Source organism: Castor canadensis, chromosome 2 (genome assembly GCF_047511655.1).
Source record: "Castor canadensis chromosome 2, mCasCan1.hap1v2, whole genome shotgun sequence".
In the NCBI taxonomy this organism is placed as follows: domain Eukaryota; kingdom Metazoa; phylum Chordata; class Mammalia; order Rodentia; family Castoridae; genus Castor; species Castor canadensis.
In genome coordinates this window covers 146,187,427-146,213,219 of record NC_133387.1, presented here as the reverse complement: position 1 = coordinate 146,213,219, position 25,793 = coordinate 146,187,427, and the positions used below count along the sequence as shown (strand labels likewise).

At 40.6% G+C, this 25,793-nt stretch overlaps 1 protein-coding gene, 1 non-coding gene and 1 pseudogene across 13 annotated transcripts in view; 1 reads left to right on the top strand and 2 right to left on the bottom strand.

Annotated features, from left to right (window-relative positions):
- Nucleotides 1–9,327: 9,327 nt before the first annotated feature.
- LOC141421015 (U6 spliceosomal RNA) lies at nt 9,328–9,432 on the bottom strand. The gene has a single exon (XR_012445722.1). It is a non-coding gene; the product is annotated as a U6 spliceosomal RNA (small nuclear RNA).
- A 4,453-nt stretch (nt 9,433–13,885) lies between these two features.
- Znf280d (zinc finger protein 280D) overlaps nt 13,886–25,793 on the top strand; it is a 104,255-nt gene continuing 92,347 nt past the window's right edge. For 6 of the 12 annotated variants that reach the window (XM_074066020.1, XM_074066016.1, XM_074066019.1 and 3 more), the window contains exon 1: nt 13,896–14,068. The gene's annotated coding sequence lies outside the window, so the exon portion shown is untranslated. Of the gene's footprint in view, nt 14,069–25,793 lie in introns of all 12 variants that reach the window. The other 6 variants (XM_074066028.1, XM_074066029.1, XM_074066027.1 and 3 more) reach the window with 4 other exon arrangements.
- Nucleotides 19,257–19,991, bottom strand: LOC109695234 (testis-expressed protein 12-like; annotated as a pseudogene).

The following is a 25,793-nucleotide window of genomic DNA, read 5'->3' as shown; positions in this document are numbered from 1 at the left end:
AGAATCCAGGCTCCAGGTTCTGGGCTCTAGAATACATATTAGGCTCAGGTCACTTTCATGTGTCCTCTGTCTTTGGACCAGTAGCTGCCTGGGGTATGTGGTCTTTTCCATGTGTCTCACTCCGGGGACAGGCTGAATAATCGCAGCAACCTGGGACATACTCTTCTCAGCAAGAGGGCAAGCTCAAACACACAAACATATTTCAAGGCTTTGTTTGAATTACAAATGCTGATGTCCCATTAACCAAAGAAAAACATAACAACCAAAGCCCAACGTCAACAGGACAGGAAACTATATTTGGAATGTACATGAGCAAATATTTGCTGAACAATGATCCAAACACTCATACAAAGTGCAGTAGGAGAGAGGGGGAGGGATTGTATAAGTGAAAGTTCTTGGCCATAAGCAATAGAAACAGTTTCTGGTTCATTTAAACAGAAAAGGAATTAATTAAGGAGCATAGGTTAGTACATAGTCACATAGAATGCTCAAAAGCCAGACTCAGAGCCTAGGAATGCAGGAATAACTTCCAAAATCTTACAGAACTTGGCTGAAGAAGACATTGTTGTTACTACCAGTAACACAGACACCCCAGCTTAAACGGCCAATCCTACTGTTTTAACACTGTGGCTAGAACTACTGGCACAATTGTTTCTAAAAACTGCCTTCTCTGCTGCTATGCATTGTCAGAGTTCTGTAAAGAAAACATCCCTTCTAACATCAAAATATTGAATGTGTATGTGTCTAATTGGTAGATATTCGATCATTTGCACATACCCTAACTACAAGGAATTGAGAAAGCAAGTAGATGGCATTGTCAGTTTCTATATATGTACAAGCCTCTGCCCCATGAGAGAGAGAGAGAGAGAGACAGAGAGAGAGAGAGAGAGAGAGAGAGAGAGAGAGAGAGATCTATTATAAGTACATGGATGGAGGTAGAGGTATCAGGCTTCCCAGATTAGGTAAGGCTCAAGTTGAATCTTAAACAACAAATAGAAGTTAGAGTGTTGAAGAAGGGTAAAAACGGCCTTTCAAGCATAGGAATCATAGGAAAAAATAGTAAATTTGAGGATCTGCTAATAGTTTATGTAACTCCAGTATAATACATGGGAATGGGTGTGTATGGAACAGTGATGGAGTATCGTGAGATTAGGTTGGCTGGGCCCTGGTGGCTTACGCTTATAGTCCTAGCTATTTGGGGGAGGGGCTGAGATCAAGAGGTGGTTCGAGGTCAGTCTGGGCAAATAGTTCTCCAAAATAACCAGAGCAAAATGGACTGGAGCTGTGGCTCAAACAGTAGAGTGCTGGCTTTGCAAGCAAAAAGACCTGAGTACAAACCCCAGTCCCAAACAAACAATGTGATTAGGTTGGCAAAAGAAATGGGAACAAATCATGAAAGTTCTTTTATGCCATCTTAATTGGACAAGGTATAGTGTAGGAAAAAAGAGAACACTTTAGGTATTTCTGATAGAAAGTGATTTAATATAGGGAAATATACCATTGGTAGAAGGGTTAGAGGAATAGAAGTCAAGCGGCTGCTATGATTTCATTGCTGAGACCTAGGGCTTATGAAGCTGTTGCTTCTGACCCACTGACGCTGCCTCAGTTGCCTCTCATAGCCATGAGGCTAGTGAATGGATACTAGACTTTTCAGTTAAGCTCCTGGGGTTGTCTCTTAACACTTACCTTCATAACCTTGCTTGCCAGTAGCAACAATAATAGAGTTGGTTACTACCTCATTTTCATCTTCTGAATCTGGTGCAAGTGCATCAATATGGTAGAAACTCCTGCTTTCCAAAACTCTAGTGGCAAGGCCATATGAGGAAGACAGAGGTTTTCCCCCTAGATTTCCATTATCTCCAGTTAGAAGAGTAGAATGTAGAATGAAGTAGTCAATCCATGTTGACAAGTATGAATTTTACCTCAAGAGTTATGTAAATATTTGATGTATCTTTAAAGCACAACTATTACATATTCAGATTTGCTTTTGGAAAAGGTGTCATGCAAAGTTGTAATTGAAGGAATATATAATAGAAGGTTCTGCAGTAGCTCAAGTGAGATAGGGTAGAGAAATGTGAAAGTGAGAGAAGTGCAAGAGTTGGAAAGATATAAGGAAGGTAGAATCTTCCAAACTCAGTACAGAGTTGATTAGATTATGGCAGACACTAACGAGAAGGTGAGGGTTGAATTGGGCCCCACAAGGCGAGCAAGAAAGTGAGCAAACCAAGGGACAGCTGGTGCCACAGGTATTCATCCAGCACATCAAGCTCATGGAGGGGGGACATGTGGCTTTGGCCCAAGCAAGGGGCACCTCATGGAGCTGCTCAAGGTCTCCAAGGAGGAGGGAGGGAAGGAAGGAGGGAGGGAGGGAGGGAGAGACTGAGAAACAGTTTTTAAATCATTAAAACTTAGAAAATTGAGAAACTTAGAAAACTGAGAATAGAGTAGCCCCATGAAGCTGAAACTCAGACCTTAGCATAAGTGGCACTACTCAGCTGCTGCTGGTGTCTCTGACCTTGGAAGTAAGATTCCATAAAGTAAGATCCCACAGCTTGGGAGCCAGAGCTCTGAGCATGGGTGTGAGGGGGTGTTACTGTGGCTGATACTGACGTCTTTGCAGGAGGTACAATGAGACTAATTCTGCAGACATTGGGAAAACTGTGAACTGGGTCAACTTCTACAACAGAAACTGTAACTGCTGGAGTGATGAAAAGTTGCTGGTCTCATGAGGACAGAAACATAAAGCAAATAGAAGCAAACAGAAAGGGGAAAAGCTCTTCTTCCTCCAGTTTTGCAGGTTCTGTCTAGTGTTCTTCTATTGGCAAAGCTTACCAGGGAATACCTGGCAAAGCAGAAAAGTGGTTTGTAAATTCCTAGCCCACAGCATCACAAAGCCTAGTAAAGAAAGGTAGCTTGGGAGTTGAAGCTATAGTTTAATTTGCACACAGGCAGATACAACTTTAGGCAAAACCCTACAGAGGGTAGCATCAGCCTAATCTAACTGGGGAGTTCTGGACTATTAATTATGCCTGAAAGTGGTACCCACTCAAGACATGAGAGCTGGACTTTTTACACTGCTCCAGTTATCAGTCATTGGTCAAGGGCTGTCCCTGAAGGGATGTAAATTCACAGGTATATCCAATCTTTGTGAAAGCAGGCAAAGTGCCTCAATAGTGAAGGGCAATCCTGTGGAAAATTACCAAAATCAGTGGACGCTCAAGTCCTTTACATAAAATGGTGTAGTATTTGCAGATAACCTATACACATCCTCTTACTTTAAATCATCTCTATTATTACTTGTAATACCTAATATAATATAGATGCTATATTAATCACTAGTAGCTGTTTACTGTATTGTTTAGGGAATAATGACAAGATAAAAATGTTATTAAAATATGTTCAGTACAGATGAAATTTTATATGTTACTGGAAAGCCAGTCCCCTGGCCTCAATGCCAATTCACAAATAACAAGAGCAGGGTTTTGAGAAGGAAATATGGTTATTATTTATGAGATGAAGAAGAAGACCTCTCAAAACTCCGTTTCTGAGAGAAATGTCTGCTTTTTCAAGGGAAGCTTAGGGCTATGTAATGAAGCATGTATGTCCAGAGTGGCCACTGGCCTTGATTCCCCAGCTGTTGGGCGCCTCATCTCCAGAGCTGCATGTCTGCTGACAGGTTTACCTCTGTGGTGGTCAGAGAGAGATAAAGGGTAGAAGATTACCTGGTTTAATTGAAGAGTAAAGGAAGTTAACTTTGGACTCTCTAGCATGTAAACAAAGAGGGAAAGAATGTCAGTTTAATTAACAGAATACACTGGCCGGCATGCAAGCAGGCTACAACCAAAAGTTTTTCCTTTTGTAGTTCCTGATACACATACAACACACACAAATTTAGTACTGAGGTTCCTTATGCTTGCAAGGCAAGCACTCTACCACGTTAGCCATGCCTCCAGTCCTTTTTGCTTTTAGGCTATTTTTCAGATAGGGATTTGTGCTTTTACCTGGACTGGTCTGGGCCTGCAATCTTCTTATCTATGCCTCCCATTTGCCTTGAATTACAGACATGAACCACCATGCATGGCTTGTTTGCTGAGATGCGGGTCTTACTAACTTTTAGCCTGGGCTGGCGTTGAACTGAAATCTTTCTGGTCTTTGCTCCTCAAGTAGCTGGGATTACAGATAGAAGCTACTGCACCTGGCTAAAAAATATTTTTGAGCTGCACATGTGAAACCTGTTAGGGGAAAGGAAGCCATGTTAGAATTGGACACCCTCCCCCTTGAAGGTGACTTACTGGAAGTCCTAAAGAAAAAAAAACATCCACTTTCAGGCATTTACTAAAAATTCCCCACCTGGCCTAGAAGAAGGGACTTGCCCTTAAGCCATTATCTCAAGAGAGTCAGAGGATCACTGAGGATTTTCCTGCCCAGTGACCTTCTTGGACTTCTCCACCCACCTCCCTTATCTACTCCCAGTCTGTCAGCAGCTGGGGAACCCCTCCAACAGGACTGCTTCTCTACAATAAACCCTGTGCTGGCATTCAGCTGTCTCCCCGCCTCTCTACTCTGCACGTCTTTCATTCCAACAGAACCCATGATGTAAAGGACCAACTATAAATATCAAAGGGTATATGACTGAAACACCAACAGTATTCCCTCTGGAGGCCTCATTCTAAAGCTGCCTCATTTCTTGGCTTTCTTGATTAAATCTTTCTCCTACTATTTTGATGCTATGTGAAAAGGTCTTTTCCAAAGAATGAACCAGTTTATTCAGACTTCACTGTAACTTTGTTGCTCAAAGCCTTTTAAAATCTTCTGGAATCTAGAAGTAGTGTATTCCAACTCTGCAAAGCTCCTGTTTGTCAGCTTTCCATCACTGTGACAAAATACCTGAGAGAGAAATCACTGTAGAGGAGGAAAGGTTTCTTTTGGCTTGTGGTTTCAGAGGTTTGCTTGGCTTGGTTGCTTTTAGGCTTGTGGCAAGGTACTACTACATCCTGGTGAAAGCGCGTGATGGAGGAAAGCTGCCCACTGAATGGCAGCCTCTGTGACTGAACACAGGCAAACAAATCCCAGGGAGACAATTTCCTAAGTGGTCCTGTGTGAGCCCTGTGTGTTTTTTTCTCAAACAAAACTGTTCGAAACCAGTTTATACTTTTACACCCTTGAACCTGCCTTGGGTTGGGTCTTGTTGATTCCTGCCATGTCTTTGAGTTATCTTTCCTATTGTCCTGGTGCAAAGTACTTGACTTCTTTTTAAAATTTTTAAAATTTTTTTGGTGGGAGTGTGGTTTGAACTTAGGGCTTTGCACTTGCAAAGCAATCATTTTACCACTTGAGCCACACTTCCAGTCCTTGACTTCTTTTTAATGGTACCAATCTCTCTGCAACCATACCCTCTCTGGCCTCAAATTTACATGCCCCCCTTTTCTGGCCAAACTGTAAATTTTTCAAAATTTTCTGCTGTTTTTTGCTCCAGTTCTTGCTGTAAATCTGGCTAAAAGAAGCCAGCAATATTCATGCTTTTAGGTAGCAGGTAGCCATGAGCGATAAGAATATGCAAATAAAATACATTGAGAAGCCCCTTTGAACATCAACTTAGATATTAATAACAAAAAAATGGGACTATAAAATAGGTACTGTGTGTGTGGGGGGGTACTTGTGAGAGGGAGAGGGTTAACAAAGAAGATTAAGATAAGGGAATACAGTTGATGGACTTCATATACTTACATGAAAAAGGACGAAGAAACCTCTTGCAATATTTTAAGTTGGGTGGGGAGGGGTTGAGGGGGAGAGACAGTGGGGATGATCTAACCAATGTACCATATAAGCCTATTTGAAATGTCACAATGAATTGCCCTCCTATACAATGACTATATCCTAATGAAAAAAAAAACTTAAAATGGAGGAGTCTTCAAAAAACATTTAACAGCCCCTTTATGATCAAAATAGTCTACCAAGGTCATGGGATGTCACAAGATGTTTTTGAGTTACCTACTCTAAGGTGAATGAGATCAGTTCCTGAAACAATAGAACCTTACTTAACAAAACAAAGAACAGATCCTAAGGGTGGACCCAGTAACAGCTGGCACATTGCAAATCTGTAAACCTACTCTAGCCTTCTGACCTTAACAGTGACTTCAGCCTCCTGGTCTGGTCCTAGGGAGAGCCTCCCAGTCCCTTCCACCTCAATAAAAATTGGTGTCTGGGTAAAAATTATTGTCATTGTTGTTCTCTCTCTATAGAGATGACATGCTTTCACTATTAAAAGTACACGCTAGGGAAAAAGGAACCCTCTTACACTGTTGGTGGGAATGTAGACTAGTACAACCACTCTGGAAAAAAATTTGGAGGCTACTTAAAAAGCTGGACATCGATCTACCATTTGATCCAGCAATACCACTCTTGGGGATATACCCAAAAGACTGTTACTCCAGAGGCACCTGCACATCCATGTTTATTGCGGCACTATTCACAATAGCCAAGTTATGGAAACAGCCAAGATGCCCCAGCACTGACGAATGGATTAAGAAAATGTGGTATCTATACACAATGGAATTTTATGCAGCCATGAAGAAGAACGAAATGTTATCATTCGCTGGTAAATGGATGGAATTGGAGAACATCATTCTGAGTGAGGTTAGCCTGGCTCAAAAGACCAAAAATCGTATGTTCTCCCTCATATGTGGACATTAGATCAAGGGCAAACACAACAAGGGGATTGGACTATGAGCACATGATAAAAGCGAGAGCACACAAGGGAGGGGTGAGGATAGGTAAGACACCTAAAAAACTAGCTAGCATTTGTTGCCCTTAATGCAGAGAAACTAAAGCAGATACCTTAAAGCAACTGAGGCCAATAGGAAAAGGGGACCAGGAACTAGAGAAAAGGTTAGATTAAAAAGAATTAACCTAGAAGGTAACACCCACGCACAGGAAATCAATGTGAGTCAATGCCCTGTATAGCTATCCTTATCTCAACCAGCAAAACCCCTTGTTCCTTCCTATTATTGCTTATACTCTCTCTACAACAAAATTAGAGATAAGGGCAAAATAGTTTCTGCTGGGTATTGAGGGGGGGAGCGGGAGGGGGTGGAGTGGGTGGTAAGGGAGGGGGTGGGGGCAGGGGGGAGAAATAAACCAAGCCTTGTATGCACATAAGAATAATAAAAGAAAAATGAAAAAATAAAAAAATAAAAAAATAAATAAATAAAAGTACACGCTTTTCTAATAAACTTTACTGTTACTGTCTAGGGGTGCGGGTTCTTTTTCTCTGCCAGATAATGAATTAAGAGACAGGAAAACTGAGAAAGTTTAGCAAAGTTTGGAGAACAGAAAGTGAAAGGTTTTCATGGTGGGGGGAGGGGAGTCAGACAGTGAAAGTGAAGATCTCCAAAGAGAAGGGGACCCGGAAATTGGTAGTTTGCTGACTGTCCTCAGGTATTTCCCCCTTTAAAGATTCTCTCTCCTGCCCCAGGTGGTGGGGGGTATACTCTGGATTTCAGTTTGCCTGGGCTCCCATCACCTTCTGTCCTCCCATTCTTTCCCTGTTCCTGATTTGATTCCCACCGTGAACGCTGCACGAAAGTGCGAGGGTCCTCCCAGTCCCAGGGCATGCTGGGAAAAAGCAGTCCTTGCTACCAGGAGTCTATCTTTCCCTATCTGCCTGCATTCCACTATATCCCTCATTACTATCACTTTAACTACATTTTCACATCTTACCTGAATTCTTCTCTTGCTAGCGGTAGCCGCGTTGACTTTCTGCTAACAACGCCACTGCCTGAATGCTGTGCTGCCTTGAAGCTTTCTCTGCATATAAACTGGTCCTTCACCTTAAAACGCAGCCTCTGAGTCTCAGGGTGTGGACAAAATGTAGATTAGTTCTTTGTCAGAACTTAATATGAATGGCCAATTCCCAATAGAGTCATCATTTCCACCTGAAACCTCATGAGCTTGGTCTTTTACTGTCTGCATTCTGGCCTTCTGAGCTCCTACCAGAATCACCAAGTAAGCTCCTCTTACAACATTCTAGGCTTTCTCTAGCCTGCTTCTCCAAACTTTTCAAATTCTTCCTCAGGCAGGCTAAATTAGGAAAAGTTCAGAATTCATAGAAACAATATTACATTTTAGATTAACCAAGCTCAGGAAGCACCCAGGCCCCTCCCCACTCGTTGACGATCGGATGGGAATGTCTTGGTGTCCCGCCACACCCTCTCCCCTCTTCTCATAGATTATCATAGGTTTTACAAGCACCTGAAGAGCAAAAACATGCTCTCTTGGCTTCTGGCTTCCATCCGGGCCTCATCGTGCTTCCCTTTGTATTTCTCTTCCTTATTTTTAATGAATTCCATTTACACCCATGTGCCCTGCCATGGATTCTCACTTGCAGGACAAGAATTTGGAAGTCTTCTGATTACAGACTGCATCAATGCTGTTAACACTCCCACAAACCAATTCCAAAAGCTTCTGAACCACATAATCAGGTACAGTACAGCAAAAACCCCAGTTCTCAGTACCAATTTTTTGTGTCAGTCAGCTTTGGGTACTGTCATGATTTAATATATTTATCATTTTTTGCCTTTATTGCTTGTGCATTTGGATTCTTATTCAAAAATTTTAGCAGATATCAATGTCTTCATTTCTCCTACATTTTCTTCTACTAGTTTCATAGGTTTAGGTCTTACATTTAGCTTTTATCCATTTTGAGCTGATTTTTGTATAAGGTGAGAGACAGAGGTCTAGTTTCATTTTTCTGCACATTCATATCCAGTTTCTCCACTATTTAAATTTTTTTGTGGGACTGAGGTTTGAACTCAGAGCTTCATGCTTGCAAAGCAGGTGCTCTATTGCTTGAGCCACACCTCCAGTCCATTTTGGAGATGGGAATCTCTCGAACTAATTGTTTTAGCCTCTTAAGTAGCTAGGTTTACAGGCATAAGCCACCAGCACCTGGCCCCAGTATTATGTACTGAGGAGACATTTTTCTAATGTATGTTTTTGGTGCCTTTGTCAATGATCAGTTGGCTGTAGATGTGTGGGTGTATCTATGGGTTATTGTTTCATTGATTTGTATGTCACCAGTATTTGGTTGCTGGTATCCTATAGCTTTGTAGTATGTTTCAGGGCCTGGGCCTGGTACTGCAGTGTTTCCAGTTTTGTTGTTTTTGTTCAAGATTGCTTTGGCTATTGGGGATCTTTTGTGATTCCAGTATTAGGGTTTTTAAAATTTTTTTCTAATTCTGTGAATGCCATTGGTATTTTAATGGAAATTGTGACAAATCTGTATATTACTTTGGGTTGTATAGACATTTTAACAATATTAATTCCTCTAAAAATATGGAGTGCTTCACAAATTTGTGTCATCTTTGTGCAAGTGCCAGGCTAATCTTTTCTGTATCATTCCAATTTTAGTACATGTGCTACTGAAGAGAGCACCAATATCCACTACTAATGTTACTTTCCGAACTCTTTCCTTGGAGCTATAAGTTATGTAGGTATTACTTATCTTCTGAGTTATTGTAGTCAAGTTTAGCCACTGCCTAATATGAATCTTCAGTTGTCCAACCTGCTATATGTTTCTGTAATTCCCACCTGACTACTGCACATTAGTGATTATAGTTATTGTAATAAACAACCCTCAATCTCACTGTCATAACCCAGGAAGAGTTTATTTTTTTGCTCTAGTCCAATGAGGATCAGCACAGTCATGAATTCTATGAAATCATTAAAAGACCTGATATCCTTCCAGATAATGTTGCTGCCACTTCTGAGAGTTCTTGTGTCTACCTGATGTATGAAAAACAGGAACTATAAGTCATTGGAGATTTGAAAAGTCATGGTAATCACTGCTTCTGTCTACATTCTACTAGCCATAGTCATACAGCCTGCTCCACAGGCCAGGAAATGTGGGCTTCCTGGATATAAAATGGAAAATAAGATATTAAATATATATCATTTTCTCTTAGTTAAGAAATTTTAAGTAGCTAATAACAGAAAACTCAATTGGCTTTGAGGGAGAGTAAAAACTATTCCTTTACCCCTGTAGGTTCAATTAAGGAGAGCATGTGTATTAAACTGACCAATTAGCAAGAGAAAAGACAGATTTTAATCACATATGCACATAAAGTCTTTCACAAAGAAATATGATTCTGGGGGTGGTTAGGATTTGGAGATTATATACTCCCGTAAAGGGAGAGAAGATGCTTATGGGAAAAACCAATGATGTCTTAGTGGTGGTGATGTGGGGAGAAAGGGCATTTAGAGGAAAACAAATGATATTTAGGAAGGACTGAACTAGCCCTTTGGAGAACAGATGGGCAATATGACAGTTTTGTGACAATTCTGTTTAGATGTGATGACAATTCTCATTGTCTCTGACAATAAGAGTCAATCTTCTGTGGTTACTCCCTGGAGGGGATTTATATTAACTGAGTTCTTTGGAAAGGTCCTGCATTTTAGCTAGATAAAATATTCCAGAACTTAAATGCATTCAGCTTATAATAATTGTTATGTCATAATAGCTTATTCTGGACCTAAGCAAAAGGGTATTAACTCATAGCACAGAAATCTAGAAGTAGCATGGAGTACAGGTACAGGGTGGGTTGGAGTTGGAGTTTTATGATGCTCTCAGGAACTGACTTTTCCCGACCACTGATTTCAGCGCCACCCCTCCTCATTCCATGGGTTAGCTTTATTCTTAGTTGGCGCTCCTTAGTAGCACAGAAAAAAAAAGTTGTACATCTTTCAGCATCTACATTCTAACGCCACACTATCCAGAGGAAGAAAACAAGTTTTCTTTTCCTTGACATCAAACAAAAATCCTAGGCTTCACTCTGATTGGCATCTGAAACAAAAAATAAAGGATGAAAGTAATTCTGATAGTTTTAGGTAAGCTGGGCCATCTGTGGACTTCTTGTGGGGGATAGGGTTTAATTCTGCCCAAATTGCATGGATGAACATAAAGGAGTTGTGGAATGGAAAGCTGGAAAATCACCTGTATTTGTGACATCAGTCAGGGAAGGTATGGAGCATGATCTCACACAAGGATCCTGAGTGCTGTGAGAACACCTATGGTGAATGTACTGCATGAAAGAGGGGCCGAGAGTATAACAAGTTAGAGGAAAGTTCTTACAAAACAATAGGAAGGTCTGGACAGTCAGTCAAGAGAACCAAGAGACGGGTATTCTAGAAGCCAGTGAAAGAGTTTTAAGGGGGTAATCAATCAAAATCTTTCAAATGACTTCCTATGTGCTGATTTTATTCTCACAAGGTATCCTTTATAATTTGGTTCTTATGTAAATGTTCCCTTTTTTTTCAGTACTGGGGTTTGAACTCAGGGACTCAGGTTTGCTAGGCAGATGCTCTATCACTTGAGCCACTATACCAGCCCTAAATGGTCCTTTTTGAATGAAAATATGTTGACCAGAATTTTCAGATCCTCATGGCAGTTATGCTTTTCATGAAAAAAATTAAACTGGAATTTTAGTTTTTAAATCAGTCTCTAAGTAAGTTTAGTTCACATGAATCATTCCCTGGATTCAAATTTTTTGTCTCTGCAAACTGAGGACCAGATACTAGAATACAGAGTATCTTTACTTTCATACTGTAACATGCCTTGCTAAATTTAGGAACTATATCTGAAAAACAATGAGTTAATAATGCTTCAAGAGTGGGGAAGATTTTTTACTTTTCATGTCTGCTGTTTTTGTTGTTTTCATCTTTTCTTGTAAGGCCTTTCAGGGCCAGTTCGAAAGGGAAAAACTATCCTAGGTTCCATGGGGGCAAGAATAGGTCATAGCTTACCTGTGAGTTAACCAGAGTATATCACCACAAAAGATCCTGTCATACATGTTTTTGAGCTGAAAGCAATTGAGAAGCAGCAAAGAGCTTTCTCTAGCCTCCCACCCTTCCATGTAAAGCCAGGATGCAAATTCAGCGAACCAGAGGAATCCACAAACCATTACTCCCATCCCATGCATTTATCTTCCCACAGCTTTCCACAGTTTTTTTTTTTTTTTTTTGCAGTACTGGGGTTTGAACTTAGGGCCTACACCTTGAGCCACTCCACCATTTTTTTGTGATGGGTTTTTTCGAGAGAGGGTCTTGAGAATTATTTTGTCCAGGCGGGCTTTGAACTGTGATCCTCCGGATCTCTGCCTCCTGAGTAGCTAGGATACAGGTGTGAGCCACCAGCACCCAGCAGCTTTCCACTTTTGGAATGCCTAAAACTGCTTTCCTTTGTCTTGTCCTTTCACCATGCATTTATTATTCTTTGTTAAAGATGCAAAATAAGGCTAGCATAGTGGTGAATACCTGTAATCTCATCACTTGGGAGACTGAGGCAGGAAGACTACGAGTTTGAGGACATCTTGGGTTACACAGCAAGACTCTCTCAAATAAATACTCTGTAAGCCAGTTCTAAGCCACTACTTTTGACTTAACCTTTCATTGAGGTTTTCCCTGCTTGACCTGCACTGCGTGCATTAGTAAACTTAGTTGTTTTTCTGGTGATTGGTATTTTGTTACAGGAGTCTATCCTGACCACAAGTTTATGAGGGTTGAGGAGAAATTATCTTTCCTCCTACACATCTGTAGCTATTGCCAGTTCTTTAAGGGTGATCCAACTAGCCTTTGGGAAAGATTACTCTGGAAAGGTGGTAAATATGGAGGCTAAAGCAATGATAAACTCCTAAGAAAACGGGGGGGGGGGGCAGATTGGATAAAAAGTAACTTGATTCAAACAGGAAGACAGAATTAGCAAGATCTTGTGAGGACGGTGGGCCGAGGATACTTCCCTTAAAAGATCAGAACACAATGTTTAGCAAGTGTTTAGCCAGCTGCATCTTGGAAAGCATTCTTGTAAATTGCATTGGCCATAACTATCTTTTTCAAGCTATACCATCCATAGCAGAACTGTAAGTGCTCACACTGCTTTTGCTGAAAAGCACTCTTACTTGAACCCATGAATTAACTAAAAACAGGAGCAAGTCCTTGCATCTGTTTCCTTTTTGTACCTGTTGTCCTTTGCACTGAGCCATTCTCTCCTGCAGCACCTTGGAATGAAGGACAGGAATGACTGATAACTTCTTTAAGACAAAGGACTGAAACATCCTTAAGGAACAGTAGAGTCTTGTGGGGCAGGCCACCCCTCCAAATGAGGACAATTACCTATAATAAAGCTGCACCCTGGAGCAGGAGCAATCATGCCCCTGATTGGGAACCAGATTGCTCCCCTCAAGTGATGACAGCGATTAACAACGGGAACCCTCCAACAAGGACTGAGATCATGGTCAACCAAGTACCAAACCACCAATCTGACCACCCACACACACCTGTGACTGGGATCGTTTCACGACGCACCACCTTAACCCCTGCTTGCGGGGAAGATAGCTGAGCACTTACTTTACCTCTTCCCAAAGTGTGTCCCAGGCCGTGTAATAAATCTCTCTCTGCCCTTCACCATGTCTCTTTATTTGACTTACAGGGGTGAGTAGCCGGACTTCACATCGTTAGCCCCGGCGTTTGGGGCCTGAGATCCAAAACTCGGGCTTCAGAACTAGGAAACAAATTTGGTAAAACTGGCCAATCATGCAAAGAACCTAGCGGAACCCTTTTGCTCACTTGGTTTACCTCTTCCCCCTCTTCTGTGACCTTTTTAACTCTCCAAGTCTGTGGAGAGGCCGGAAGTCACGGTTGCATGGCACAGGATGGCTGCCCCGAGCCTGGCGGGTGTGCAGACCTGCACCACAGTGGCAGTGTCCTCGCTGGCTGCCGGCGCATGGCGGGGAGGCCCTCGAGAGCCCGCGACGCGGCCGCGCACATGCCAGCGCCCGCCTCCCGCGTCGGCGGGAAGACGCGGAGCCCGGACGCGACGAGGCCGGCCCGGAGCCTACCCATGAGGCAGCGCGGCTGCCGCTTCAGGCCCCCTCCCCTCCAGCTTCCCACGGCTCCGCTGCCGGCTCCGCAAAGGGAACCGCCGCCGCCGCCGCCGAGTAGTTTTCCGCGCTCCTCCTTCTCCTCCTCCTTCTCCTCCTCCTCAGGGCTCCAGTCAGGCCGATCTGCTCCGCTCACGGTAAGCGCCCCCCGCCCCCGCCCGCCCTGCGCAGCAGCAGGCGGAGGCCCTCCCGCGCGGCCTGCGTCGCCACACTCCGGGGGGCACTGGGCTGCGGGGTGGGGGTGGGGGGTCTCAGGCCGGGGCGGGCCGTCGCGAGCGCCCTGCGCGGGGAGGGGACCGACTGCGCAGCGGGGCTGGGCCGCCATCTTGCGCTGGCCCCCGGCGGGGGAGGGACCCCGACGCGACCCTGCGGCCAACTGGGATGTGACGGGACGTGGGCTGTGCAAGCCGCCGCCGCCTCCCTTGTCCCCCGCGCCATCGCCCGGGCTCCTCCTGTCCCCAACTTGGTGTTGGCGTTGTCCTCTCTCGCCCTTTGTACCTTTGTGCGGGGTGTTTGGCGGAGTCCCCATCCCCGGGGGACCGCCACCTCGAAGCCCCTCACGTGTAGGAAGAGACCGAAGGTGTGGGGGTCCTGATTTCGCTTCGGTGGCTGGAGAGCCACGCTCACGTCCCCATCTCTTGTCTAAGGGACTTTGCCGCTCTGCCTTCCAAGTCCCGTTATTGTCCCCGCCACCAGCGAACTGGACGCCCAATAATCTGAGCGTTGCGGGCTTTGCTTAATGAGGTGCAGGGAGTCCCTCCCAATTTAAGTTGTAAGGCTTTGAGGAAGAGACGTCCTAGAGAGTATGGAGCGTCCCCGGGAGCCCGCTTCTGCCTGCTTGGGAGACCCTCCTTCGGCTAAGGGAGCGGAGTCTCTTTGTTAAAAACTTGGGTTGACTGCCTTCAGCTGTGGACTGTGTGCATCTTCCGAATTTGACCTCTTTTAATGCCATTAGATATTTAATTAAAAGCGAGAAAGTTTGAAGGCACAGAAGCCCCCTTTTTATAGCATTTGTGAGGTGCCCTGCCCTGGGAGCACTGTGCCTAACTCAAGCTAATGCCAGTTGTTGGGATGCAGATGTTTACTGGGTCAGTGAAGGCCCTGCGTGCTCTTGATGGCCTCACGTCACTCAAGACAGGTGCATTGTAATTGTATCTTGCATTTGTAGCTGTCATTGATTATCATCTGCTTTGTACCTCATAGTCCCTTGTGAAGGCCAGGGAACAGCCTTAGAGATGTGACTTCAAGTAGATCACCTGGCCAGGAGGAAAGAGCCAGGGCCAATTACGCAGACTTGGGTCTTCTGACTCGTTAGTGCCCAGCACACTATGTATACCATTTTTGTTGAAATGAAGTGGGTGAGAAAGGGCGAAGAGGCTTCCCCCTCAAATTTCAGAAATACAATTAAATATACCTTTATTTTACGTTTTTGTTTTTGAAATCATTTCTTAACTTCGCAACTTTTTCAGTTGTCATGGTATTTGTTTCAATCATATTGGAAAGCCGAAGATTAGGGATCCCTCCACCCAGTCTTAGCATTCGTAAACAGTTTGCCACATTTGCTTTGACTGTACATATCTCACCTGCTGAACAGCTGAAAGTATCTTGTAGATAGACAGTTCACCCCTAAATATGTACATGTTTCAGTATGTATCTCCGTAAGATTAAGGGACTTTTTCTGTATCCTGTAACCACAATCAAGGAGGTGAGAATAACCCCTACGACCTAATGTATTCATATAGTGCATTTTCACATTTCCTCTGTAGCCCCCCAAATGCCATTTTTTTAAATTTATTTTTTTATTCATATGTGCATACAAGGCTTGGGTCATTTCTCCCCCCTGCCCCCACCCCCTCCCTTACCACCCACTCTGCCCCCTCCCTCTCCCCACCACCCCCTCAATACCCAGCAGAAACTTTTGCCCTTATTTCTAATTTTGTTGTAGAGAGAGTATAAGAAATAACAGGAAGGAACAAGGGTTTTTGCTGGTTGAGATAAGGATAGCTATACAGGGAGCTGACTCACATTAATTTCCTGTGCGTGTGTGTTACCTTCTAGGTTGATTCTTTTTGATCTAACCTTTTCTCTAGTTCCTGGTCCCCTTTTCCTATCAGCTTCAGTTGCTTTTAAGGTATCTACTTTAGTTTCTCTGCGTTGAGGGCAACAAATGCTAGCTAGTTTTTAGGTGTCTTACCTATCCTCACCCCTCCCTTGTGTGCTCTCGCTTTTATCATGGGCTCAAAGTCCAATCCCCTTGTTGTGTTTGCCCTTGATCTAATGTCTGCAATATGAGGGAGAACATACGATTTTTGGTCTCCCAAAATGCCATTTTAAATTATTTTTTGGAAACTGGGCCCAACAGTTTTTTACACTTGTTTGCCTTGCTTTAGTCTCTTTTAATTTAGAATCATTTCCTCTTTTTCTTTTTTCTTGTCCTTTTTTGCTTTCCTTTTGCCTGCCTTCCTCCCTTCCTTGACATTGGTCTTTTGAAAGGATCAGGTTAGTAGTCTTTATAATAACGCACAGTTTGTATTTTACTGGTGGTTCCTCCTCATGATGCTTATATTCTTTCCTTTATCCCTTTTATTTTCTGTAAACTTGAAGTTTAGGGCTAAAGGCTTGAATAGATTCAGGCTTAATCTTTTTGGCAATAATATTTCATAAGTCATGCAGAATACATATATAACATGAGAAGGTGAGAGTGGAGTTGTCTTATTAGTAATCCTAATTTTGATCACTTAGACATGATGGTACAGACTTCATTGAAGCATTTTCTTTTGTAATTAGCAAGTACTCTGTAGGGTGAGACTTTGGCTTTAGTTGGTATGAATTTACCAGCAGTAGTCTGATGATAAACATAGGTGGGAGCTGTCCTCCATGTATTTGAGAGTTAGGTAGAAGGAGAGGAGCAATTTTGGAGGGTCAAACTAATCTGTCTAGTTTAGGGAACTTGGAATTGCTGCTACCTGTTGGCATTAGAGCCTTCAAGAGGTGAGAGATGAGGCAGCACATTAGAAACATCTGCCTTGGAAAGTTTAGTGAGGACTCTTGCTGCAGCAGTGAGCCATGATGAGTAGAAAAGTGCTGAGGTAAGTTGATGGAGGACCTTAACTCTCAGCACCCCACTCCAGTCAGGCCTGGTATTCCAGTCCTTCAGCCCAGTGTTTTACTTCTCAGCATTGGCATTTTTAGTGGAGGAGAGAATGCAAAGGAAAGGATTAAGTTTTGTACTCTCACACTTGTTCTTTTTTTTTTTTTATTTTATTATTCATATGTGCATATAAGGCTTGGGTCATTTCTCCCCCCTGCCCCCACCCCCTCCCTTACCACCCACTCCGCCCCCTCCTTCTCCCCCCTCCCATCCCCTCAATACCCAGCAGAAACTATTTTGCCCTTATTTCTAATTTTGTTGTAGAGAGAGTATAAGCAATAATAGGAAGGAACAAGGGTTTTTGCTGGTTGAGATAAGGATAGCTATACAGGGCATTGACTCACATTAATTTCCTGTGCGTGTGTGTTACCTTCAAGGTTAATTCTTTTTGATCTGACCTTTTCTCTAGTTCCTGGTCCCCTTTTCCTATTGGCCTCAGTTGCTTTTAAGGTATCTGCTTTAGTTTCTCTGCGTTAAGGGCAACAAATGCTAGCTAATTTTTTAGGTGTCTTACCTATCCTCACCCCTCCCTTGTGTGCTCTCGCTTTTATCATGTGCTCAAAGTCCAATCCCCTTGTCGTGTTTGCCCTTGATCTAATGTCCACATATGAGGGAGAACATACGATTTTTGGTCTTTTGGGCCAGGCTAACCTCACTCAGAATGATGTTCTTCAGTTCCATCACACTTGTTCTTTATTCAAGAGAAAATTTAGAACTGTACCAAGAATTGTTTCAATATGAATTGGAGTAGCAGTTTTTGTTAAAAAAAACAATTAATAATTTTAGGTGATTATTTAGCCTCAAGCTTACTAGGCAGGCATTTTCCCACTTCAGCCACTCCACCAGCCTGTTTGGTTTTTGAGACAGGGCCTCACTGTGTAGCTCAGGCTGGGCTCGAATTCATCATCCTCCTTCCTTAGACTCCTGAGTGCAGGGATTATAGACATGCACCACTATTCCCAGCTTCCTATTGGTTTAAATAATGTCATAAATAGTAACTTGAGTTACTCAGCTAAAAAACTTATGTTTAGAATTTTGGTTCATTTCTGAAAGCAGCATTCTTTCAAGGATTCCATTGATCCCTCATTATACAAGGAAAAAGTTATGACTACTATTTAGATCAGAAGGGATTTTTGTTTTTTGAATTTTTACTGTTTATGTTTAAGTTTTGTAATTAGAGAAGAATAAATGCATAATGTGAAATGTAAAAATAAAGGCTTAATGTACAAATATTTGAGCTTTTAATTAGAATTTAACATAGCAAACCTCTGTATGTAATTTAAAAATAAAAAACAAAAAGTATATTTCATCCATTTAATTATATACCACCTCTACAGTGAATATGCCTCACATTTGAATTCTTGGGCAAACATTTTTATTATAATAGTAGCACGCTCCCACCCCCTTGTAAGTTTTTGTGTTTACACAAAGAACATCTTCCTTTCTTCTTCCCACTCTGGAGATCTGTGCACAGAATATTGTGATTAGAGGGTAAGACAAAATTATCTTCCTGGTTCCTACAAGTTATTTTTTCAGTTGCATGAGGAGTTTGCTTCTTGGTAACTTACAATTTGGTAACCAAAGCTTTTCCCATACAGTGAAAGCATTCTGTGTTCTGATGTCAATCATAGGCCATCTTCAAGACAGGTTTTTTTTTTTTTTGTTTTTTGTTTTTTTGACAGTACTGGAGTTTTAACTCATGGCCTCACGCTTGGTAGGCAGGCCCTCTACCACTTGAGCCACTCCACCAGCCCTTCATATCATTTTTTTGCAGGTATAATTTGTGACCCTTTTTGAATGTATCTTATCCCTCCTATAGTGTTTTTGTAATGCATATCACTTAAGGTTAATTTTTTGCAGGGTTTTTTTTTAATTCTTTGATGGTTGAGAATTCACTGAGCTAAGAAATTGCAGTTTTTATATGATGATAATCATGGTCTTATTTGAAATTAGAATTATCCGTGATTGATTTATCTTGCTTTTCCATTTTTTTTTAAATAGCAATAGCACAGTTATACTTTATTACATATGAGGAGCCAGATTAATTACTTTTAACATTTTAATGTTCTTTTATAATACTGACCAAGAAACACTTTTAAACTATATCCAACACTATATGTTATTTAAACAAAATATTCTAAAAGAAAAAAATAACAATATCAAACTGAGTCCTCTTTTAGAAGTTAAAGAAAAGCTATGACGCTTAAGGGAAAGAGAAAGAAATGATTTAAAATTTTTAAATTTTTATAAAATGTGCCAAATATTTGACACAAAAAAAAGTTAAATACTTCATATTAGTGGCCATATAAAGCATCTTTTAAATCTAGATAATATTCAAGGTATTACCCCTTCTTAGTTTAAGATACACATTTACTTTAACAACTAGAGAGCTTTCAGAGCAGAAAGGTCATTCTTTCATTACAACAATAATAGGTTTAAATTCTCAGTTTATTTTAAGTATACATTTTAACTCTTCAGTGTGTTTGCAATCACTGTAAATCTCTGTCTCAGGAACTCTCTTTTTTGTATTAGGAAGTTTTCAATAGTGTTGGCTTCTCTAAAGAGTCCATCTATCTCTTCAACATAAGATGCGTCAACTGCTGCTCTCTCACTTAAGATCTTTGCATATGTAGACAACATTAGATTAATTTCCTTGCTCATGTCACTTAAATCTTTCTCCAGGGATTCATCTTTATAAAATAGTCCAGAACATTCAGAGAAAGATGAATCGATTTTCCAAGAGAGGACATCTCTGGATAATCTTGCATTTGAGATTGAGACTCCAATTCTCTTGGTCTCTTGGAGTTTCTAGAATCAGGTTTTACTAGGTGATTTGCCATCATAATCTGGAGGCACAAACTTCCTCGCCAGCAGAAGCGCGGGAACGAGGACGGCGAGTGCGCAGACTCCGGGGGCTCCATTTGTTAAACTTCAGAGAAATTCAACCCTCTTCTTCCTGAGTGTCAATAAGGAACGTTTTGATATGCAGCCAATTGAAGGCCATTATAGTAGTAGTGAACTATGATAAATAGAAAAGTTCTAAGGTACTTTGATGTTGGAAGACTATAAATCTTAGAATCTCCACTTCAGTCCATTCTCTCTAGTTAGGCATAGTGTTCCAGTCCTTTAGTCCAGTGATTTTGTAAAATTTTTGTGAACATTTATCAGTTATATTTCTAACAGAATTTTGAAATTCTTGTCAGTGCTTGTTATGCCTGCTACTCTTGGTTCTACTCTCCTGATTCTGTGTTGATCTGCATCATCACTGTCATATATTTCCCAGATTTTTATTTCATAATTTCCAGATTTTGAAGATATATCTGAAATGGGTAGCATCTAATATAAGTAACTACTCTCCAACTGTCATATGTCACCTTGGAACTATTCATCTTGTAAATGCAGATTTGAGATTTCAGATACTTCTCCAGTGCATCCTATCTTGTCATCCTTCCAGATCTTCTTTTTGCATGTACATCAGTGCAATTCAATACTTGAAGAATATTTTGAAAATTTGATGGTTTATAATACTGTTGAAGAAAGGATGGCTATGGTTTGTGCTCCCCAGTTGTGAGATATTTTCAATTTCAAAGCTTTAGAGCCATTTAAAATGATTAATGAATTTTAAAAATATCTATATCTTTAGTTTCCTTCCATTCAACTTTGTATACACCTGCATTCAACACTTGTGCATTGTTTAAACTGTGTCAAGTAAAATTTCAACACACGAATCTGAGGTATGAGATTACTGTTACATGTCCCTTTAATAAAACTTCCTGGTCCACATTTTTATTGCAAAAATAGTGCATAATACTGCTGAGCGACAATACTTTGTTTCGTTTTTGATTTTAGAAGCATATTATTTACTTACTGAATGTTGATTTTGAGAAATTTTACCTCATCTGAAACCTCAGATGAAACTCAGATTTCCCCTATGTGGTACATGTCATTATCATTAGATTTTTGAAGTGCTGCCGTTTTATCTTTGCATTTATCTTTTGGTTTGTCTAATAATTGCGAAATGTCTTCCCTTGTCAGTATTCATTCATTATGGGCAAAAAATTTAAACAGTCTGAATTTTAAATTGTTTATAGTGAAAACTAATAGCAGATGAAGAGGGTTACATTATGCCACCACAAAATATGCACCTTTGGTGTAAAGGTTATGTTGAGTTGGAAGCAACTGAAAAACAACAGATGCAGGAAGAATTTTCTGCCTTCCTTTTATCTGTGTAAAAGCAGAACATGAATTTCCTTTTGTGAGGTCTTTCTCCCATGGAAAGAGCAACTGTTACAGAGAGTCAATACAGAGATGAGTTTGTATTAACATACCTTACTAAAATAACCCTATCTTCCATTAATTCTTCCAGTCTCTTCCCAATGAATTATCACTGCTCAAAGCCTACCTATCTTTTCTTTGTTAAAATGGTATGTAAGTCCCCAATTTTAACAATTTTGAGTTACACTTCTTTTGTGTGAGCTTCTGTGTATGTAAATATTTTAATAAAGATTGTCTTTTCTCCTGCTAATTTGTCTTTCCTTAAGTTTAGTTCACAGGCACCTCGGTACTGAATCTCAGAGGGTATAGGAAAAGTTTTTCCTCACTGACACAGACTACAAAAATTGTATTTTGTGCAAAATAATGTGAAAACTGAAAAAGAAGGTGAAAGATAGTGCATTAGATTTATTTCACTAAAGGGTCATTTTTCTAGGCAATTGAGTTATTCTTCCATTTTCTTTTTCCTTTTTTTTTTTTAAAGCACAATCGAGACTAATTGTGGACAATGGTGATGCAGGATGATGGAATTATCAAAATATTTCAAGATGTGGGAAAAATACAATCAGTAATATCACATAATGTATTTTAACTTATAAAAGGGTTCTTTTGTAGAAACCACATAGTGATTATAAAATAGAACGAGTTTTATTTTATTTAAAAGTAATAAGCAGCCAGGTGTGGTTGGGCACACTTGTAATCCTAGCTTTTGGGAGGCAGAGGCAGGAGGATCACAAGTTTGAGACTAGCCCTGGCAAAAGTTAGACGTTATCTCAAAAACAAAATACAAAATGAAAAGGGCTGGAGGCATCCCTGCTTGTGTTAAGCCCTGGCTACTACTACAAAAAAAAAAAATAAATAAAAAAACCAGATTTCCCTTCTTATTTAAGGTTCTCTAAGAAATAAAATCATACAGTATCAGTCTTTATATATAGAACTGCTCAAGAAAGAAAATTTCAAAAATAAATATTTTTATACTCTGATAGTATTCTGAAGGCTGATAATTTGGACAGCGTTCTATCCCTCTCCATGTTAACCCACCAGCCTCTCTGACTACAACTCTAGTAAATGAGGACAGTGCTTGGAGAGTTATTTGCTGGGGGTTCTGTTTTGAAACATTTTTCTTCCCTTTTTATCTTCAGAGATACTCCATAGTAAAAAGTGATTAACCGGAATGCTGGAAGATCTAGGTGTTGAGGTTAGGGTTTTTTTTTTTTTTTTGGTTAACTGGATTAAACCAAAAAAATTTTTTTTTTTGGTGGCACTGGGGTTTGAACTCAGGGCCTCATGCTTGTTAGGCAGGCACTCTACCATTTGAGCCACTCTGCCAGCCCAAAAATATTTTTTATTTCAGTCACTTTTAAAGCAAACATTTCTGTATTTTTCTGGTTTAATACACCATGATGAATGCTTTTGGGGATGGTAAATGCTGTTTTATTTTTATGTTTTTAAACAATACTTTATACATAGCTAATGGTCAGTAAATACTTTTCTTAGTGTTGTACTTATTACTTGAATGTTCCCTGTTTATTTGGGAGTCAGTTGAATTTACCTTCCACTTCAATATTTCACAGTTCAAAATTGTTGCTTTACTCTTTATATTTTTTACCATTCTGTATAGTCAGTTAGCCTTATTTATTCAACAAAGACTTTCACTTGTATTTACTTAGTATAGCAGTTTTCCAGGTGTTCTGGGACTTGAGACACTTGGAAGGGTTCTGCCTTATCTTCCCCGTCTACCCATCTGTCTTGTGAGGCTGGATTTTCCACAGTTCAGCAGAACAGTGTGATGCAACAAATTGAATTCAGAAACCCGTAAGAGAATCAGCTGTCTTTATTAATACATATCAGTGAGATTTGCGGCCAAATTTTTTATTTTGGAGAATGTAGCTACTTTTTCTGTAAGGATATACTAATGTATAATACTTTTATTATTGTCATCTTAAAGTGAATTAATACATATTTTAAACAGTTTATCAGGTTTGGGGGTTGTAGACTCAGGTGAAGATTCATCATCATTAGATTTTATTTTTTTTGGTGCTACTGGGGGTTTGAACTCAGGGCCTCATGCTTGCTAAGCAGGCACTCTACAACTTGAACCACCCTGTCAGCCCCCCATCATTAGATTTTAACCAGCCATATTTTTGTTGTTATTGTTGGCCCAGTTTGGGATTTCTTTTTTGGTAGGACTGGGGTTTGAACTTGAGCTTTGAGCTTCCAAACAGGTGCTTTACAACTTGAGCCACAGCTCCATTCATTTTGCTCTGGTTATTTTGGATATGGGGTGTCACAAACTATTTGCCCGGGCTGGCCTCAACTGGTATCCTCCCAATCTCAGCCTCCCAGATAGCTAGGATTACAGGCATTAGTCACCAGTGCCCAGCTGGGATGTCTTTATCATTGGAAATGAATAGCTTTCAGTTGATTTTCGTTTTGACTAGGGCTACTAACCAAAACAAAGATAGTCTCTGAACTAATTTGCCTCTTGTTACTAGCTTTCACTCCTCTAAGTTCCTTATTTTGTGGGTAATTCTTACTTTTGGCAAGGGTGCCAAGCAAAGCTTGAAGTGGCTTGGGAGAGGTGGGGTTTTGAGTGTACCTTAGTCTCTGTTGTATTTCCTGCTTTGTGTTTTCATTAACTCACTGTGTTTTTCCTATTCAAGGTTTAAGATTATCTGACTTTCAACTATTCAGGATTGCAGACTGCTTCTAGAAAGGCCCTCTTAAACAATGCAACATGGAAATAGCTTCATTATATTCCATGAGGAAAAATAATAGATCTCTTAACTTTATTAAGTAGAAAAGGGTAAATAAGGAAATTGGCACTACTCTGTGATAGTAGATTGTGTCAGTCAGTGTTCATTTGAAGTTAGACACAAGAAAAGTCTATTTCTTTTGTTATGAAGTATATTCACAGTTGTGTTGCATCTTCAAAACAAGTAATTATTGGAGACAGGTGGTATTGTCATTATCCATCCATACAGATAAGGAAATTGAATCTCAGAAAAAAGTTTCATTCGTTGTCATAGTTAGTGGATGCCAGGTACTGTTCATCTTCTGATGGCTTGCTGTTCCCTCACTTCAGTCATCCTTTCTATCTCAGGATTCTGTCTTCTGCTTGGCTAGACAGTGCAGGACTGGCCTTGCAGTCTGGCAACCTTTGGAACTGCTGGTTCCTGAAATATTTGGCCTACTCTTCCCCCGCACTGCACTGTAAAAGCTTCGAGCACTAAGATAACCCAGCTCTGCATCGGGTGGTGGAGAGTTGTTCAAGTTTGGCTTGATAAGTGGCACAGTGAAAGTGTTATTTTAGGAAGTTGTCAGTCTGGAGGTTCTGTGTTGAATGGGTGAGAGCAGAGAGATTCGGATGCCGAAAAACTGAGAATAAAGTGAATCTTATAAAGTAAATCTTTTTAATTTCAGGCATGAGGTTCCAAGACTTGAACACAGACTGAATAAGTATTTTGAAGGAAGAGTGTAGGATTGGAGAATTGATTCAGTGTAAATAAAACAGACATTGAAAAACTGCAGGGAATTGACTTGGTATGAATAAAAGAGGGAGATCTGGAAAAAAAAATCCAAGAATTAATGATCAGAAAAATGACAGTTTCATTAGTAGAAAAAAAAGAAAATGCAAAGGTAAAAGTAATTTTATCAAGTGAGTTAAGGAGTCACCTGATGTAACAATTCACCATCCTAAAATGTACGTTTCAGGGGTATTTAGTGTCTTCATAATGCTGTGCATCCGTCAGCACTGTGATTCCTGAATAGTTTCAAATCCTCAAAAGGAAACTTCCTTCCCGCTACGAATTCTCTTCCCATTCTCTCCTTACCCCAACTCCTGGTAACCATTCATCCTCTTTCTCTTTACATTTTCCTGTTCTGAATAATTGATACCTGACTTCTTTCATTTAGCATAATGTTATCAAGGTTTCATGTTGAGGAATGTACCAGTCCAGTAATTGTTTTTTTTTTTAACTGTTCAATAATACAAACATTGTATGGATATACTACATGTTATTTATCCATTCATCATTTGAGTTGTTACCACTTTTTTGATGATTCTGAAGAAAGCTGTAGAACTGATTTTTGAGGGGGAGGATATGTTCAGTTTGGGATATGCTGAACTTGAGGTGAATTTAAGTATTCAGATAGCAGTTTTCCATAGTAAAAGAAAAGGGACTAAGCTTAATTGAGATGTCAGGATTAGAGGTTAAAATAATAGCTGAGACTGGAATTCATTGGCTCTCTCTTTCAGGGTACAATTTGAAGGATGGAGGTCTAAACTTTATGGAAAAAAAGTTTTTATATTATTTAAGGAGGAAAATAATGGAGAATCTGTTAAAAGCTAAAAAGGAGCAGGTGAATAGAAAACCAGACTGTCGATGTACAGAAAAGTACTGAGTAGGTTGTTTCAAAGTGTTAAAGCCAGGTGCTGG